This window comes from Cupressus sempervirens, chromosome 5 (assembly GCF_028749045.1).
Source record: "Cupressus sempervirens isolate cs-2001-9-10 chromosome 5, ASM2874904v1, whole genome shotgun sequence".
Taxonomy (NCBI): Eukaryota; Viridiplantae; Streptophyta; class Pinopsida; order Cupressales; family Cupressaceae; genus Cupressus; species Cupressus sempervirens.
The window spans coordinates 724,703,213-724,710,035 of record NC_143122.1 but is presented as its reverse complement, the minus strand read 5'-3'; positions in this window follow the sequence as shown (position 1 = coordinate 724,710,035).

Below are 6,823 nucleotides of genomic sequence, written 5' to 3'. Positions count from 1 at the left end.
CAATTCTTTTTTTATTCCATGTCATAGGTTTCACGTATACAATCTCATAAATCATACCAGATATTATATCAGTTACTCGATAATGGATCAGAGTCTCAAAAAGTCTTGGCCCAACTTTTTTGCCTTGGTATCAGGATGGATGGGAAAAAGTTAGAGTAGATTTTGAAGCACTTTTAGACATTTTCAAACTCTACTTTTTTCACATTACCACTTTTTGGCACACCATGATCCTACACATACCCTTTGATATTTCTCTATCAATCATACTTTGGATTATATTGGAAGATAACATATAAGTTGATGGATTCCTTAAATATATCATTCCAGGAATATCATACTGAGATTATATCTCTTCATATACTTGAGAGCATAATGTGTTCTACAAATCCTCCCTAGCTAAGAGGGAGTGTTAAGGTTGTAGCTTCAATCATATTGATTTGATCTAAGATACATTATTATTATTGGTAAATCATCATTTCCTATATATACTTATCCATGTTAAATTATATATTATTGTCTGCGTGTGTGTGTGTGTGTGTGTGTGTGTGTGTGTGTGTTTGTGTGTGTGTGTATATATATATATATATATATATTGTTAATATACTGTTATTAATAAAATGATGATTAAACCATAGAGACATGTCTCTTTGTGAGACATGTTGTCTACTCATATTTATATGAGATTCAAATCTTGCATTTGGAAGACACTTATAATAATGAAAATGTTGATACATTTGTAGAAACAGTCCTTAAATCACAACAACCCTATGTTATCTTCTTTATAAAAAGGACAATATTTCAATATGAAATATGCAACCTTGTGTTGCTATTATGAATCTTTAAGAATAGTTAAAATTGTCAACCAATCTTTGTCTTTCATGCCTATTTTGTCTAGAGATTAATTATGAAACTTCTCCAACTCTTGTGATGGATTTAAAAAATCATGTCATCCACTTCTTTTCCTAACCCTAAATTTACAAAAATACACAAAACTTTTTAATAAAAACTACAAGTTTACAACCCCAAATTTATACATACCACATGCTAACTTAAATTTTCTCAATTTTTCTAACATTGGCATGGAATCAACTTTGTATCACATCTACTAAAATAAGAGGTAAACCTATATAAATATTACTATCATCAATTAACTATGACAATAACATTGAACTATAATGCATATATGAAATACGTATCAAAAAAATTATAAGATATCTCTTGGAAAAAACCCTTGAGGAAAAGAAAACTTTATAACTAATCTCCAAAGACACTCATTCAATGTATTAGAATAGAGGACATGGTAATTTCCAAGCATTGTCTTACTACATCTAAATGTATTGGTAACCTTTTAAATAAGTAAATGTGAACAAACCTTGCAATATCTATTTATAGTTGTCACAAATAATAATATGTCAAAAATGCAATTCAATCCATCTGACATTGGAACATGAATGGTTTTTTTCTTATTGTGTTACTTTTGATGACCTCTTATGGAGATTGATGATACTATAGAGTTATGTCTCTTGATGTAAGTACAAAATATATACCATATATTTAAAATATTTCATAATTTATTGAGGAATTAAATATTTTTAACTTTATTTTTTATTAAAGTTGAATAATAATAAAGTTAAACATCTCAAGCTCAACACTTTTTTGAGTCAGTTACATGATTTTTGTAAGCCCTTTAGGCCTAAATAGTTCTCTTGACATATGTCTTTGTTGGGGACCCAACCAAGCTTCCTCACAACTACTATCAATTTTGGCATGCTTTTAGAATGGAGATCCTTTTCACTATTTTGAAAGATAGGAATACAATTATTTTTATTCAATTTTGTATGGAAACTCATGTTTCTATGCATAGACACTTAAGAACTATTCAAGACTACTCTTTCTTTCACCTTTACATGCTAACTTGTCCCATTTTATAATTTCACCAACTTCAATATTTTGGCTAGCTTTATCATCATTCATACTTGTTTCATAATGTTCTCTAAATATCTTTAAGCATGTTTTCATCATTTGTAACCATTTTCAATCAAATATAGATAATCTCTGAATCAATTCATATCTAATCTAAACATTTTGAAATCGATTCAAACCTATTTCAATATCATTGAAATCACTTGACATTAAAACTAACCAATCATCATCATCAATCCTTTAGGGATTCTTACATCCTTCACTGTCTTATTAACAATTGCTAATTTATGTCATGTTTCATTGACATTTCATCATTTTATCAATTTGATCTTTGGCTTTAGCATGTCCCTTAGTGCCTTGTCATCATTTGTTAACAATCTAATCAATTATATTGTTGAGTCCTTTAGTGTCTGATCATGTCCTTATCTAATCAATTCAATAGCATTGCACATTTCTTTTGATGTTATTATGATCAATCATGTCAGTCAATTTCAATCAACATATGGCATTTATAATGTTCATTGAATATTATATTTTGTCAACCCTTGTGATGTGACCTTGGTAGGTCATTATTTTGTGTCAATCAATATGGCATCATTTATTTCATCAATTCAATCATTTTCTTGATCCTTTCCAATATCATTACATTTATTGACATTTTCATCATGATCCTTCAATAGGGTTATCATGCACTTATTAAAACATTTTGGCCACACAATTTGTTAATTTTCCCTAATATAGGAGTGAATAACCCATAGTTTACTCCTATGTGTTAATCATTTAATTTCATCCCCTCTTATTAATTGTTCTTCTTTTCTAACTTTCACAATCAATTAATCACTATTAATTAATTATTCCATTTCTCCTGAATTTGGAGATTATTTTAATTTCCTTATTCTAATTTCTATTATTGAGAGATTTTTGAGTTTTTAAATTCAAAAATCCTAACTCTTACATTTTCCCACTGATTGTTCTTACACCTTCTTATTTTCTAGTTTCCAGACTCTTACACATTCCAATTTATAACTCATACACTTTCCATTTCTTCTCTTACACCTTCCCTTTCATTTTTCACTTTTTCTACCAAATATTTTTACATGTTTCTATGCACATCTCTTACAAGTTGTCAAAATGTGCCATTTTATGACATCTTTTCTAATTTAAATCTTTTAATCATGGAAATTTTCTAAATTATACAATTTAGCTATGAAAGATTTCTAATTGCACACTTTTCCTTCCAATTTTGCATTTTGGCTCTCAAATCCTATAAATTGAGTCATTGTACGCTTGTTTTGCTAACCACATTCTCCTAGTATTCTTATTATCAACTTGTCATTTTTTTATCATATCATTATCATTTTTTTTATCACTTTTTTAGGTACAACTTGTCAAGATCAAGAGCTACATCACATTCAATATTATGGAGAAGAAAGGAGAACATAGGAGATAGACTTGAAGGGGGTTTCTTGTGTTTAATCTCTTTTATTTCAATTTTCTTTTATGGTAGACTAGAATTGTTTGTATAGTTTATGAGATTTTTGACTCTATCCTATTATACATTCTCACTCTTTTCATAGTCCTACATCTTGTGAAACAATGTGAACATGCTTTACTAATGTGCTTAATTTTTTTTCTGTGCTTGTAGGTGCAAGGAGAAAGCTTGGAGCACTCTTGGAGTCTAACTCTATTTGTTGTTCAATTTCTTTATTTTTGGAATCTAAAATGAACAAAAAAAGTCACATAGATCTAATTATGAGGTGAATGAACATCACATCATCTCATCTAGCTTAAATAGGTAAGGAAAAGAACAACAATTATCTTTAACCATGCAATTTTTTTTTTCTTAATGGGTTAATGACCATCAAATTTCACATAGTCTAATTAAGAGGATCAAAGAACTATAAAATTCTCACTTAAATTTAATTAGCAAGGAAAAGAACAATAAATCATGTTTTCTATTATATTTTCTTTCTAATTGGATGAAGAACCATGAAACACTTTTCTTTTAAGTTTTTGGATTGTCTTATCATTTTTAATCCCAAATGGCTATATAGACGTATCATCTCACCTCTCCTTTATGGAACTTGGGTAAAGATAAATCTATGTAGATCTTTTATAGTAAATTTTTTTTTGTTACTAATTCTCTCTTTCCATCTTGTGGCAATCATGGAATGAAGACCATATCATGCAGACTACACTTGTTTTGTATGTAGGACATTGTTTCAAGACGTTGTGTGTTTTCCTGAGAACCAATGTGCCTTGATTTATTAGATTAGAAAACTCTTCAATTAGTGCTTAAAATGATATTTTTCTATTCTTCTTGGTGTGTCCATGATGTTTAGATTCTAAAGGTTTATAGAGGTGTATCCTCTCCCCTTGCCTTTGTGGATCTTGGGTGTAAGAGAAATATGTGTAATTATTTTAGAGAAGCCTTCCTTGGACTAAGGTATCTGATATTGGGTACACCAAGGGTTGACATTAGAGCAGTAATAGGCCAAATCTAGGTCTCCACTCTAAACACTATATAAAGGCTCAATTGTGGGTAATTCTCAATTGCTGGAATGGTTGGTTAATAGTTCTCCCCGAGTACCCTTAGAGGTGCATACAATCTTGGTTCTCAATGTTGGGATACTTCCTGTGGGAATTTATCATCCACCTACTAAACAAATTATCCTCTACTAAAACCCATGTTTTAGTTACCAAAATCCTTCTACACATTGGCTCAAGGGATCACCCATGCCTGTGAAGACATCCCATGTACTGGTGGTCCTTAGTAGAGACAATAATTCCTTGGGAGTGATGTCCCTTTCAAATTAGATCTTAGTATGCTTGAGAATTGAGTGTAGTATAAGGAGAGGATGTGCTACCAAGATTCTAGGTTTTCCACTCTAGATAAGTGTGGCTAAACTTTGGTCCAAGTAGGAATCCAGTGGATATAGTCCTTTCAACGTAGGTCGTGGTATGTTTTTTCACTTTTAACAACAACTATTATGTCTCATATGTCATGTGTGAGTATTTTCACTAATTAAGATAATTGCCAAATTGATAAACTTACACAAACACTTGTCAAAAACCTTTCAAACATTTTCAAAATGATAAGTTAGTCAAACACTTGTTCAAAACCTCCAAAAATATATTGCCAACACACACTTGTCAAACTTACCAAATATTGCAAAAATATAGAAACTCAAACTTGTTGCCTTAGGATCTTATGGCATGCCTCATAGAATTCATTTTGTTTATCCATCCTACATTTTGCATCATCATATCCTTATCATAAACCTTGCATAATTTCCCCTTTTCATTTAGGACCCCTTTTTTATAGCATAATCCTCATATTGATGCCAACATTATCCTTATTTTGCACTTAAGATATCTTACATTATCCTGATTTTGTATATCCTAATCCTCATTTTTTGTCCCATCATAATCTTCAAATTTCATATGTGTGCTTGGATAACCCTCATTTTGATCCTATCCTAGCTATCATTTTTAACCTAGGACCATTTGAGTTTTATTGAAAATCCAAACAAAATATGTTTTTTTGAGTATTCCCTTATTTGGATGAATAAAGGATTTTGATCTTGTTATTTTAATCATTTTTTCTTTTATCAATTTCTTTGATTCAAATTTTATCTATGTCCTATTTCACCTTCGTCAAGATCCAATATTCATCCTTGTAAGGTTAGACTCTTAGCCTTGTATTTTCCAAATATTTTTCTCATGATTCAAACCTCATTTTGCATAACCTTAGTTTGTCATAATCCTCATTTTGTATATCCCTAGTTGTCATAATCCTCATTTTTCATAACCATAGACTGCATAACCTTTTTTGCATCCTTATTTTGCATGATCCTAGTTTGCATTTAAACCATAGTTACATAAACCTTGGTTTGCATATTATTTATTTATACCAAAAATCAAAAAAAACAACGGCATTTTTCATTATCATTTCGAAAGTCCCAAACATTTTCATATCAAATCCAAAAATATTCTCCAAATACCAAAAGCCTCCAAATTCCAAGGAGCACTATCAAACACCAACTTTTTTTAACTGCAAACGTTTCAAACCAAAGATCATTTTGCATAATCTCATAGTTTACTTGAAACCTTGAATGTCCTAAACATTATTAACACCTTGCATACTTTCATAAATAAACCCTTAGTAACATTTTCATAATAAAAAATCCAAAATTCCAAAACATCTTGTATTCACATGTCCTTAGTTTCATTTGCATAATCCAAAGTTAAAAATCCCAAAATATTCCACATACATTCCCTTATCTTGAATTTTCATATTTTAAAAATCCAAAAGATCATTTTGCATTTTACATAACGCACCTAAAAAATATTTTCACTTCACATGTTAAACTCAAAAAGACCAAAAATATTTTTGCATTTTACATACCCTAGTTTCATTTTCATATCCCTTAGTCAAAATTCCAAACAACACTTGAATTTTCATTTCATACCTTCATAAACTTTGTATTATTATATCTTTGTTTGCATTTTCATACCTTAAATTAAAAAACAAAAATAAAAATTGTGGATATCTTAACTTGTATTTTCAAAATCCAAAACCCCAAAAAAACCAAATGCATTTTGCATACATCCCTCATACTTAGGTGCATTTTTATTCAGACATCATGCCAATCTTATCAAGCTCAAAAAATTCCACAAGGAAACAAGACACATACCCCTAGTTTATCTTTCCACTAATATTTCCTCTATCCATCAATCTTTCTCATCATCTTGTCTTTTTGAAAGATCATCTTCGAGTCAATTTCATGTCCATTTTTTTGAAGGGGCACCTCATACTTCCCTTCTTTCAACTTCATTGGGGTATGATTTTTATATTATTCTTTGAAACAATGCTCACAATCATATTGTATCAAAGAAA